The following is a 12,350-nucleotide window of genomic DNA, read 5'->3' as shown; positions in this document are numbered from 1 at the left end:
TCAGCAGGGAGCCTGCTTCTTCCTCTCTCTCTGCCTGCCTCTCTGCCTACTTGTGATCTCTGTCTGTCAAATAAATAAATAAAATCTTTAAAAAAAAGAATTTTATTCTTCTTGATGCTGTTCTACATGAAACTTTTCATTTTCCATTTGTTCACTGCTACTGTATAGAAATAGTTGATTTCTGTATATTGATTTTCTGTCCTGCAACCCTGCTGAACGCTTTTATTCCTTCATTTTAATAGGTTTTTAGTGGATTCCTTAGGTTTTCCTATATAAGATCATGTCCGCTGCAAATATATATCCACTTCTTTTTTTCCAATCTGTATGCCTTTCATTTCATTATCTCTCCTAATTGCCCTTGATGACCAAATCTGAAACTGGGGACTGATTTTGAATGGGAGGTAGCCCGTCCCGGAAAGCAGCAGCTGCTCTGATGCACAGGAAGCCAGAACCCTCATTCCTCTGCTTGTCACACTTGTTAAGTGGATGTTTTCCCAGAGATTTGGCCTTTAGGAGAAGCTTCCTGGTTGGTCACTCTCTGCTCCGCGCCCAGGGAATCTGAGACCTGTGAAAGGGCTCCCCCCGCGTTTTCAGCCTGGCTTCCAGTACGTTCAGCCACAGGGAGGCACAAACAGGAGAGAGCATGGGTCTATCTTCCCCCCTCTCTACGGGCTTAGCTGCCATAGGCCTGGCCAGGGGTGCTTCCCGCTGCTATGACAGTCCCTGCTGGGCGTTCCCGCCTCCACACTGCCAACCCCCCCTGGAGTCTAGAGGAAGCACTGTTTCCTCTCCCAACGGGAAGTAATGACTTCCCACTGCTGCCCATTCTGGGTGCCTCAACGTCCCTGGTTTGGCGCCTGATTTGCTTGGCCTGATTAACTCAGTTTCTCAGAATCGGTGTGTGACCTCAGCCATTCCTAGCAACCTTTACCACTGCTCTGCTAGACACCAACCCCCAGACATCCCCTTGGAAGGGACAGAACCTGGCTCACTAGAAAACGTGGTTCTCTGGGTAAACAGATCACTGAAGTGTCTAGTCCATAAGCCAAGGAAACAGTGAGGAAATTGAAAGGCAAAGTGCTTCAGTTCCTAGAAGGAAGAAAGTAAACAACCACCCTCACAGGATAAGACCTTGACTGTGGCTGCTGCTACTTGCTCCCTCCATTCTTGACTCCAGGAAAACACGTGTCAGCAGCCCCCGATCTGACCTTCACCCTCTGCTTTGGAATCTGAGCACAAAATCTGCACTAGAGGCTTTTCCCAGATGGAGTCGTAGGCACCACTATTGCTGGTTTTATCCGCATGACCAAAGCCACGTGGCAAAGTGTCAGAGCCACTGACATCTGCCTGGGCTGCTGCTGGCTACCAGCCACCGCAGTAAGCGCTGCACACCATCCCATTCAATCGTCCAAACCCTTGTCCGGCGGGCGTTACAGCCCCAGCTTTGTAAGTAAGGACACGGAGACTCGCGATAACTAGCTAGGCCCTGGCTTCAAAGCCGAAAGGCGCCCGTACTCCCGTGTGCCCGTCACCCCACACGGTGCCTCACTCCGGTCGCTAAGTCCCAGGAGCCGCCCGCGGATCCCAGCCTTACCAGCCACCTTACCAGTTACCGCTCTCTCCCTTCCCTGCCTGTCAACCTCCAAGTAGCCTCAACCACCACACCTGCCCTGGCCACAGCTGGGTACCACTCCATCGCCGTGGAAGAGTGGGAGGAGCCCAACTGAGCATCCTGCTGAGAGGAGCAGAACCTTCCCCGAGACTGTTCTGGAGCTCTGCAGAAGTGACCAGAGGCTCCCGCTGGCCTTTACCCTGGTGTCCCCTGCAAGGGGAAAGCAGGGTGCCTGCCAGAAGCTCCGCAGTTCCAACCCTTCACCTCCCCACAGGTTCTGACTAGCCAAGACTCACTGTCCCGCCCTCCGATAGCAGGGGGCGTGTTCTGATAGCAGGGGCGTGTTCTTTTGAACTGAAGAGTTTCTCCTCCACCTTGATGAGTTCAATTGACAGTTCCCTGCAAGAAAGACCCATCCGAGCTGAGAACTTGGGGCTTCCTGGGAGACCCACTAGAGACCTGAGCAGGAACTGAATTACGAAAGTCCCAGGCGACAGGCTGCCCCCCTCATCTTCTCAGTCCCATCTACTCCAGGAGGTCTCCTCAGTGCATCCACCCTCCATCTGAGGAAGATGTCATGTGTTTTAATAGTTAAAACAAAACAAAACAAAACACCACAATTAATGACAGCTCTAAGTGTCTGTATGGTGCCAGACCGCCGGACGAGGTGATTTCCCAACGCTTAGGAGGTGGGTGGTGGTCCCTGTGACAGCTTTACAGAGTGGCACCCTGCGTGCTGGAATCACATTCAACAGCAGCACACTCACTTCCGGCTCTCCGCAGTCTGGAAGGTACTCTGAGGGACACTCTCATTTGCTACCAACAGCAACTCTGCCTCCTAGGGAGGGCAAGCATTACCGCCATTTTACAGATGAGGCAAATGGGGCTTTCCAGGCCCATCTGCTGACCCACATCACTTCCCGAACTCCTTGCCGCCGCCAGACACCACAATGCTCTTTTCAAGCAGCTCAGTGCATCCACAGTCCCAGGAGCAGGGGCTTTGGAAGGATAAAGGGAAAAGCAGCCAGGGTCCTGCCCCACCGCCCACCCTTAGGTCGGGCTGGAAGCTCCCTCCCCAGAGGGCAGGACCCAAGTCTCAATGAAGTGGAGGCGGAGCCAGACGCTGCTGAGATTCCCTGGAAAGGGCAAAGTCTTTTGAGTCAGAAAAGTCAGGTTCAAATTCTAGGTTTGTCACTGTGCTCGATGACCTTGGGGTCACTCCGCCTCACTGCCCTTGAGTGGCAGAGCGGTGTAGAACCATAGAATTTGGTTTTCCTCCCTGGTTCCTGGCAAAGAGCTCCTAAAACCCTTGAAGAGTTTCTTGAGTGCCAGGGGAGATGGGAGCAGCTTTTCTCATTCGCAGTAAGCCCCTTTTAATCGCACCTGACTTTATACTAACGAAGCGACCCCAGTGGGCCCCTAGATAGCTTCAGGCAGGGGCTGCTCGCTGGAGAAACCAACCCCATGAGCAGAAGGTTGGAACATCCATGGAGAGGAAGGGAGGGACCAGAGATCGAGTTAATAACCAATGACCAAGGATGTGATCAGCCATGCCTCTGTAACTATGAGGTGGAGAGAGCTCCCAGGAGGGTGAGTGCGTCCATACACCACGGGGATGGTGGACCCCAGTCATGAGGACAGAAGCCCCTACACTCAGGACTCTTCCAGACTCCACATATGTACCTCCTAATCTGGCGATCTAGCTGTATCCTTTACGAGAAGCCGGTCATAGTAAGGCAGGCAGTATTCTGAGTTCTGTGAACAGTTCTAAAAATTACCAAACCTGAGGACGGGATCATGGTCATCTCTGATTTACAGCGGGCGGGTCAGAGCTCCAGAAGGCCAGATCTTGTGATTGGTGTCTAATGTGCGGGCCGTCTTGGGGGCCTGAGCCCTTCACCCAGGGTGTCTGCTGCAAGTAGGGACGCCTGGGTGGCTCAGTTGGTTGGGTGACTGCCTTTGGCTCAGGTCATGATCCTGGAGTCCTGGGATCAAGTCCCGCATCGGGCTCGCTGCTCAGCCGGAAGTCTGCTTCTCCCTCTGATCCTTCCCCTTCTCATGCTCTCTCTCTCTCTTTCTCTCTCATTCTCTCAAATAAATAAATAAATAAATAAATAAATTTATTTTTATTTTTAAAAGAGAAGCAGCTGCAAGTCACACTCCCGGAGACTAGGATTAGTTTCACACAACTGGAGCCTCCGTGTGTTTCTGGAGCCCCTACTGCCTGTAACACACTCTAGATGGACAGAGGATAATGTAACAAACCAGGGCCTCTGCCCTCACGAAACTTTCTGCCTGGTGAGAAAACGAGACTAGCAAACTTGCAATATCAGGGATAGTAAGTAGCCAGCATATTAAAGGATCCGCCTGGGGGAAAAGGGAGATTGGAGAAGGGTAAAGGGTAAATTGGTTGAGGAGAGTTAAGTAAGTGACGTGGAGGAGGGGCTTGGCCTGGGCTCCAGAGGCCCAGAGGCCCCAGGGCAGCGGCACCTGGCCCACAGGGCATCAACGTGGAGCAGCGGTGAGTGGGAACCCTGGGGCCCACCAGCCTCTCCCAGTGTGCATGGTCTTGCCTGATTAGTTTAGAGTCATGGTTGGTGACACCAAGTAGATGCCGATCAGGTGAGAAGTCTGGTACGAACCAACAAAAGATGAAATTGGAGAGGTTTAGTGAAATGACAGGCAGAGAAAGTGTTCATTCATTCACTCAACAGTGATGGAGCCTTTGCAACAGGTACCATTAGGCACCGGAGGTAAGCCGAACAAGAGAGAAGAGGTCCTTGCCTTCATGAAACTGAGAGTTTCATTCTAGCCGGGAGCAAACCGAGGGCACAAGTGAGATCATTCCAGACCCAGACCTTCTGATTTGTAAGCACAGACTGTCATCTTGCCCTAGAATTTCTCCTGATGACAGGTCTCCCTCTGAGTAACCCAAAAGGGAATGAAGTCCAGAAGCCACATCCCTCCCACCATCCCTGGTCCAGAACACTAGGAGAAAAGGCACATTTCTCCCCAAATTCTACTCTGGGAAGTTTGGGACAAAGTAAAGGGAAATGTAAGTCCTCCTTCTCACCTGTTCCTTAACACACACACACACAGAGTTACTCCCTTCTTAAATCCTTATCCCATGTATCCCATGACCTGGAAAATCTGGCCATCTGGCCTGTGGGCAGTGGGAGATAACCCGCAGCCATCTGGGGCCCTTAGCCTCTCTGTCACCAGAACTGAGGGAAAGGTTTTCTTCTAAGCAAAAGTCATTTCGCTTTATACCAGAGCAGTGGGTCCTGCTGAAAGCCAGAAATTTATTCTCCCAAAAAGGTGGGTAGTTACATGCCTTTCCTTCACTGCTCTCTATGACGTCATCACAAACTCGCCTCTTGAAGAGAACTGATCTTGGCCCTTCCGTGTCCCAGATTCCTAAAAAGAGCAAGGCCTCCCCGTTCCACAGCTCCAGAGCATCTGCCAAGCCCAAGCTGCCCAAGGAGCTGGAGCACAGCACGTGTGGGACCCCGAGCCCCTGGTAGACCACTTACTGTTTCACCATTTCCACAAGGGACCCTAGTCAAGGGACCCACACACCCTTTCCCCTAGCTGTCACCACCACACAAAGGCATCCTGGCCCAGAGCTCTGGGACCTACGCCGCATCTTCCTCTGTCCCCAAGGTCTCAGGAAGAATCCATGTTCATTGTCAAGTAGGGTTTGTCCCACCTTGGGCTCCTTGGTTTTGACCATCCCTGACCAGAGCTGTGAGCAATGATCCAGCCCACCTGTCCCCTGGGTTCCTGTCTCCAAGGACTATTCCCAGAACCCTTCTGCCCTCTTTCTTCTAGTAGCAATAGACTGCCAAGTTCCAGAGGGAAGAGAAACAATGACCACAGTGTATGGTCCCCCACCAGTGACCACCAGTGCATACACCCACCCGGACCATGTGCCCAGGACTGCTGAGAGGTGGTCTTACCGTGGCAGCTGGTCTGCAGAGCCCCAGGGAGGCCACAGCGTTCCTGGTACCGGGATACCCAAATCTAGGCCCTCTGCCCACAGCCTGTTTATAATTGATGTTCTAGGTTAAGCCTCTGTCAATGACTTTCTAGAATTATCCCCTCCCTACAGCTCAGAGGAGAGAGCTGCTTATGAGCCAATCTCTGGGCTCAGCAGTAGACCTTGAACAGCTTGTTTGAGAGAAGGAAAAAACAAAACCAGGCCAGGGGTGAGCCGGGAGAGGGCAGTCAAAAACATTGCCTATGGGTTCTCGGGAAGGATTAAAGGGCAGCAATGTTTGGCCTTTACCAGGAAAAGAGGGCCAAGGACAGGAGAGCCAGCCAGGTGAGAGAGCTTCTGGCCTAAGGAAAGGAACAGAGAATCTGACAGCTGAAGAAAAAATGAGGATCCTGAGGTCTACCTCCTCCTGCTGAGATCTTACCAAGTCTCAGGTTGTCCCTGTGGGATCTGCAGACATCCTGGTCCTTTCTCCCCTGGTGCCAGGAGACAGGATTCTTCCCAAGGGCACATGTTACCAAGTGGCTCCTGTGAGCCCTTGGCCTGGTCTGACTTCATTAGCAAGGCTTTTAAATGCCTTAACGTATCATTTAACCCACTCAGATCAACCCATTGGACACAGCGCCATCCCCAAGACCACTCCAGTCCGGAACAGGGACAGAGTACCTACGCCATGGACGCCACCCCACTATCACCAAAATAAAAACCAGCCCAGGCTGAGCTCAGTCGAGAGTTCTTCGAGGAGGCACAGTCAGTAAGTTACTGTTCGATCTTTGCTAAGCTTCTAGAACCTGAGGTTTACTGGTCAGAGGGGCCCTCCCCACTTCTGAGTGCTCACTCCCGGACAAGGCAGGTGGCAGCCAGGGAAGCAGGAAGGACGCTCCTGCTGATGAAATGCGGGCACGCCTGACCTGGGCAGAGGGTCTAAGTCAGGTGCGAGCCAGAACAGGAGTCCCTGGGAAGTTCAATGCAAACTCAGCCTGGGTGGAAGCCTGCTTCCTCCTCTCAGATCCCAGACCTCACTGTGTACAGGCACTCTGCTACCCCCTTGCCTCCAGCTTTCTCCAGAGCTGACAACAAGCAGCTTTCTGCTTCCCCTCTAGTCCACCAAGGAAGGGAGCCAGGCACTCACATGCCCTGACAAAGGCAGGCGGCTGCAGGTCTGGGAAGAGGCCAGTGACCCTGCAGGGGGCCCGCCCAGGAAGAGTGAGAGGAGAGGGTCGGCTGTGATGCCCGGTGGGAACCCAGCCGGGGCTCCCTGCATCCGGTGTCCCGGCTTCTCGCTGTGGCAGGCCTCATCTTCCCGCGCCATCGGGACGGGCGCCCAGCGAGGCTTCCCGGGCTGAAGGCAGAGCAGCAGTTTGAGACTGGCCAGTCTGGCTGGTGGAGCGCTGAGTCGGGGAGCTGGAGGGAGCCGCGGCACCCGGCCGGCACACAGGCCTCAGCCTCATCCAGGAGCAGGGACGGGAACAAGGATGCTCTGAGGGACGTTTCTACAGCATGAGACCTTAGCCCAGCACTTGCACGCACCTTACCTCAATCTCCCTACACCACGGGGATGAAGACAGGACAGGGCCACAGGGGAATGGAGACCCTCCCGACACCTGTGCAGAAACAGGTCCGAGAAGGCCTGGACAGTCAGAGGCTACTTGGGGAAAGGCATAAACTGTGGGTGAGGGCCCCTGGATAGGAAGTGGCTGAAATCAGGGAAGATGGGACTCCCTTCACCAAAGCTCTGGACATGCTGGCAACAAGGGGCACAGAGGGGGGTGATGCTTGCCATGCACAAGGATGAGCAGGCATGAGAGAAGGATAGGGCGTCACAGTGAGACACACCTGGGCTTGGATCTTAGCTTGGATCTTAGCTCCGCTCCGTGTCAGCGTGTGACCCTGGGCAGGTCCCTTCACCTGCAAGCCTCGATTCAGTCATTTGTAAAATGGGAATCAGCAACACACAGCTTGCAGGGCTGCTGGTGAGGGCTCGATGGACCTGACTACCATGAATGGCCAACTGCAAGGTCCAAGTGTTCCCAATTTTTCTCATAAAAGTAGAACGAGAAGAAGGCAGTCCAGAAGGAGAAACATTCTACTGTTTCTCCAACTTCTGTTAATCTCCCAGCACTAAGGAACTCAGAGGAGGACGGGGCAAGGGGAAAGACTGGTGGTCGAACAGGCTCAGTTAGGTAGCTGGGTACACGGCCTTTTCCTCTGTAACCTCCTGGACACCCACAGGCATCGCAAAGATGCCATGAAATCTGGTGCCTTTCTCCCCATAGCACCCAGGTCAGGACAAGATCAAGGAAGCAAGTCACCTAGCTTTGAGCAGGGATGGTCCCAGGAGCAGAGTCCTGGGTTCTGAGAGCTGCGAGGACCCGGGCCTCTCTAGGGTCAGTCGGAGGGGGCTGGGGACAACTTCTAGAGGCACTGATGCCACTTCCCATGGGACACGTCTCACAAGCCCCAGCTGCCTCCGCGCAGGCTTCATTTCTAACGCTCGGAGATAAGGCAGAAGAGAAGGAACCTTCAGAACAGGTGTCTCTGCTCGTCCATAATCGAAGGTGCCCGGGACTTGGCCTGCGGCGGGCACGTCACAGGCGGTCACCGGACTGCACCGAGAATACCACTGCCGGGGCCGCAGTGCTCTGCTTTCTGGTCAACACAGTGCAGCCTGCCCAGCTGTCTCTACCAGCTGTGGGGACACAAAGCGACGCAGGAACAGGGGTGGGCCCTGCCCTCATGGCACTGGCATCAGCGAAGACACTAGACATGGAAAGAAGTGAAATGAACTGCTCGGCACAGCAGCTCCAGTAAACACTGTACTGAGTATCTGAAAGTTGCTAAGAGGGATCTTAAAAGTTCATCACAAGAAAAATGAACGTGTAACTACGTGTGGTGAAGGATATTAACCAGACTTACTGGGACTATCTCACAATACATACTGTACATACATACATACTGAACCATTACCCTATACACTTGAAAGTAATATTGTCAATTACACCTCAATTAAAAAAAAAGGAAAGGGGCGCCTGGGTGGCTCAGTCCATTTAAGTGTCTGCCTTCGGCTCAGTCATGATCTCCGGGTCCTGAGATCGAGTCCTGGGTTGGGGGGGGGGTCCCTGCTCAGCAGAGAGTCTGATTGTCTCTCTCCCTCCACCCCTCCCCCTGCTTGTGCTCGCTCTTTCCCTCACTCTCTCTCTCTCTCAAATAGATGAATAAAATCTTTAAAAAAAAATAAAGAGAAAAAAGAAAAATAAACCAAGGGGGAGAAAGTCAAAGGAAGTGTGATGGGCACTATAGTACAGAAATCAGCAGCGGGTGTCAGCTCTAAGCTACTGGTAGGTGAAGGGGGATCGAGGATCCAGAAGGGCATCATAGGAGGGAGCCTGAAAGAGGAGGAGCGGGACAGGTGGACTGTAGGGAAGGAGGAAGGGCAAGCATCCAGGAAGAGGGAGCAGTGTGACAGGGACACCTGGCTTTCCGTGTCTGCAGCCATGCATAGCTTGGCGTGGCTGAGGCGGCAGGTGCCAGAATGAGGCCGGGGAAGAAGGTGAGCTCACGGCATCGCAGAAACATAATCATCTGTGCCGCTGCTTTCCATCTAAGCGGAACATCCAGCATCAAAAACTGTACCAGTTAGGGGCGCCTGGGTGGCTCGGTCAGTAAGCTCTACCTCTGGCTCAGATCATGGTCTCCGGGACCTAGGATCGAGCCCAATACCAGGCTCCCTGCTCTGTGGGGAGTTTGCTTCTCCCTCTGCTCCTCCCCCTGCTCGTGCTCACCTGCTCCCTCTTACTTTGTCTTTCTCTCTCAAATAAATATTTTTTTAAAAACCTGCACCGGTTAACTTTCTATATAGTTGTAAAATACTGTCAAGGCCACCAGGTCTACTACTTCATAGGTGTTTTCCTACTTTAGAAAAACAGAAGTGGGAGTGGGGAGGAAAGGTCTGGCTCAGTGAAACCAACGGCAAAGATACTCAGCGCTGTTCTGGTTCACAGGTGACTCAGGTGTGGAAACAACGCCACAGCCCTGGATGTGATAGACCAGATGTCAGCGACTCCAAGAAGGAAGCTGTCTGTGCTCTGCTCTGGGGGTGGAGACGCGGCCGATGAGAGCAGGTCTTGCGTCTCCCCCATGCCTGTCTCACATCAGCCCGGCAGCGGGGACCCCTCTGTCCTCTGTCCCCTTGTCCCCCTTTCTTCTACATCACCCCAAATCAGGCCACAGAGGCTGAGAGGTTCCACTTCCATGGAGCAAAGCAGGCAGGCAGAGTGTCTTTGATTTACTGAAAAAGCTTGTGAAGAATGTCCACTGGGTAATGAAAATGATGCCAGGTGCTCCAGAGAAACAGAGAGGGAGAGAGTCACCCCCGGAAGGGAGCAGCAAACCAATCATTCTGAGATCCCAGCTGCAGGCCAATGACCAAACGCTTCTGGATTGATCCAAATCAACCCGGTGTTGATGAGTGTCAGCTTCCGAGAAAGCCCCCATTCCCTCCCACCTCCCCACGCCTCCCCCTCTTGCAGCACCATAACTCGAGTTTTTGGAACAGTGCTGAACACGTAGCTCACTCTCTGACCTGGGAGTTTCCAAGGCCCTCTGAACTTTCACCTGCTGGTCTGTAGCACACTGTGATCTGAGTCATCTGGTGGAGAGGCTCTGAGAACTTAATTAGGTCGCCTATTTTGGAAATACCTCAGAGAGTCTGGCACGCTGGAAATGCCCAGAAGAGTGACCCTAGTGGTCAGCCCTTGTGGTATCAGCCTTAATCCTTCTCTTCCCTTCATGCCCTGGGGCTCTATGTAGAGACAGACACACAAATGGGGGCGGGGGGGGGGGGGGGGAGAGGACAGAATAGATGTCAGGATACCTGGTGGCTCAAGAAAAAAAAAATAGAGTGCCAGTCCCACTCAGGATGATGCCTGGAAAGAGGAGTGGGCTGTGATTCAGAAAAATCCTGGTCCTACCTCTGCTACCACTAATGAGTGCTGTGCCAAAAAGCAAGTCACCTTGCTCTCTGGGCATCAGTGTCTTCAACTACTAGGCCAGGGACAGTAAGACCATGCCTTCTTCACAAGGGCAGAGTGAACGACAAAAAAAAAAAAAAAAAAAAACACAAGAAAATCTCTATGGCAGTGCACTGTGCTACCTAAGTACCAGGCCCTGTGGGGACTCAGTCTAGTTGAGGAGAAAGTTGGGGCCGGGGCAGGGGGGAGTGGAGTAAATCAATACAGTTTATTATTATTTTTTAAAGATTTTATTTATTTATTTGACAGACAGAGATCACAAGTAGGCAGGGAGAGAGGAGGAAGCAGTCTCCCCACTGAGCAGAGAGCCCAATGTGGGGCTCGATCCCAAGACCCTGGGATCATGACCTGAGCTGAAAGCAGAGGCTTTAACCCACTGAGCCATCCAGGCACCCCATACAGTTTAACCAATATAGAGTAAGATAAGAATCAAAAAGAATGGGCACCTGGGGGGCTCAGTCGTTAAGCATCTGCCTTCAGCTCAGGTCATGATTCCAGCAGCCCAGCATCCTGGGATCGAGCCTGCTTCTCCTTCTCCAGCTTGTGTTCCCTCTCTCGCTCTGTCATAAATAAATAAAATCTTAAAAAAAAAAAAAAAGAATAAAATACCAAAGAACAAATTTAACAAAAGAAGTGCAAGACTGGTACACTAAAAACTACAAAATATCACTGAAAAAATCTGATGACCTGAACAAAAAAGCAAAACACCTCAAGTTCATGGATCAGAGACTGAAACATGGTTAAGATGGCAGTAGTCCCCAAAATGATTCAATACAAACCCTAACAAGAACTGCAGCTTCCGGGGCACCTGGGTGGCTCAGTGGGTTAAAGCCTCTGCCTTCGGCTCAGGTCATGATCCCAGGGTCCTGGGATCGAGCCCTGCATCAGGCTCTCTGCTCGGCGGGGAGCCTGCTTCCTCCTCTCTCTCTCTGCCTGCCTCTCTGCCTACTTGTAATCTCTGTCAAATAAATAAATAAAATCTTTAAAAAAAAAAAAAGAAAAGAAAAGAACTGCAGCTTCCTCTAGTTGCAGAAATTGGCAAGATGATCCTAAAATTCGTAAGGGAATGCAACGGAACCAGAACCACCAAAAGAATCTTGAAAAAGAAGAACACAGCTGGAGGAGTCACACTTGCCAATTCCAAAACTCGCTAGAAAGCTACCAGTAATCAAGACGGGGTGGGGCGGGGCCAACAACGGTGTGGTACTGGGAGAGGGATAGAGATACAGATCCAGGGGACAGACTTGAGAGCCCGTAAGTTAGCCCTCATAGTTAGTCAATTATCTTCAGCAGGGTGTCAAAAACAATTCAACAAACGGTGCTATAATGACTGGAGAGCCACAAGCAAAAGAATGAATTTGGACCCCCTACCTCCCACCATTTATAGAAATCCACACAAAATGGATTAGACATAAATGCAAGGGCTAAAACTATAAAACTTTTAGGATAAAATATAAATTTCTGTGGCCTTGGCTTCTTAGCTCCGACAGAAGACTTGTGAGAAACCAAAGAAAACAGATAAATTGGCTTCATCAAAATGAAAAACCTTTTGTGCTCCCAAGGACACCAAGAAAGAAAAAAGACAACCGCACGGGATGGGAGAAAGTTTTTACAAATTATGTAATCTTCTAAGGGTCTAATATCCAGAATATATACTTTAAAACACACACACACACACACACACACACACACACACACACACACACACACA

The 12,350-nt window shown here is 51.8% G+C and overlaps 1 protein-coding gene across 2 annotated transcripts in view; it reads right to left on the bottom strand.

Annotated features, from left to right (window-relative positions):
* Window positions 1–12,350, bottom strand: part of LOC111150281 (pyruvate carboxylase) — a 95,526-nt gene that overhangs the window by 42,518 nt on the left and 40,658 nt on the right. The window contains exon 1 of one of the 2 annotated variants that reach the window (XM_022507722.1): window positions 5,572–5,778. The exons of the other annotated variant lie outside the window; for it this stretch is intronic. The gene's annotated coding sequence lies outside the window, so the exon portion shown is untranslated. Of the gene's footprint in view, window positions 1–5,571; window positions 5,779–12,350 lie in introns of those variants that run through there. 2 annotated transcript variants of the gene reach the window in all.

Source organism: Enhydra lutris, unplaced genomic scaffold, assembly GCF_002288905.1.
Source record: "Enhydra lutris kenyoni isolate GAN:26980312 unplaced genomic scaffold, ASM228890v2 scaffoldscaffold22, whole genome shotgun sequence".
NCBI classification, from domain to species: domain Eukaryota; kingdom Metazoa; phylum Chordata; class Mammalia; order Carnivora; family Mustelidae; genus Enhydra; species Enhydra lutris.
Note: the sequence above shows the minus strand (reverse complement) of the source record. Positions and strands in the feature narration are given on the sequence as shown.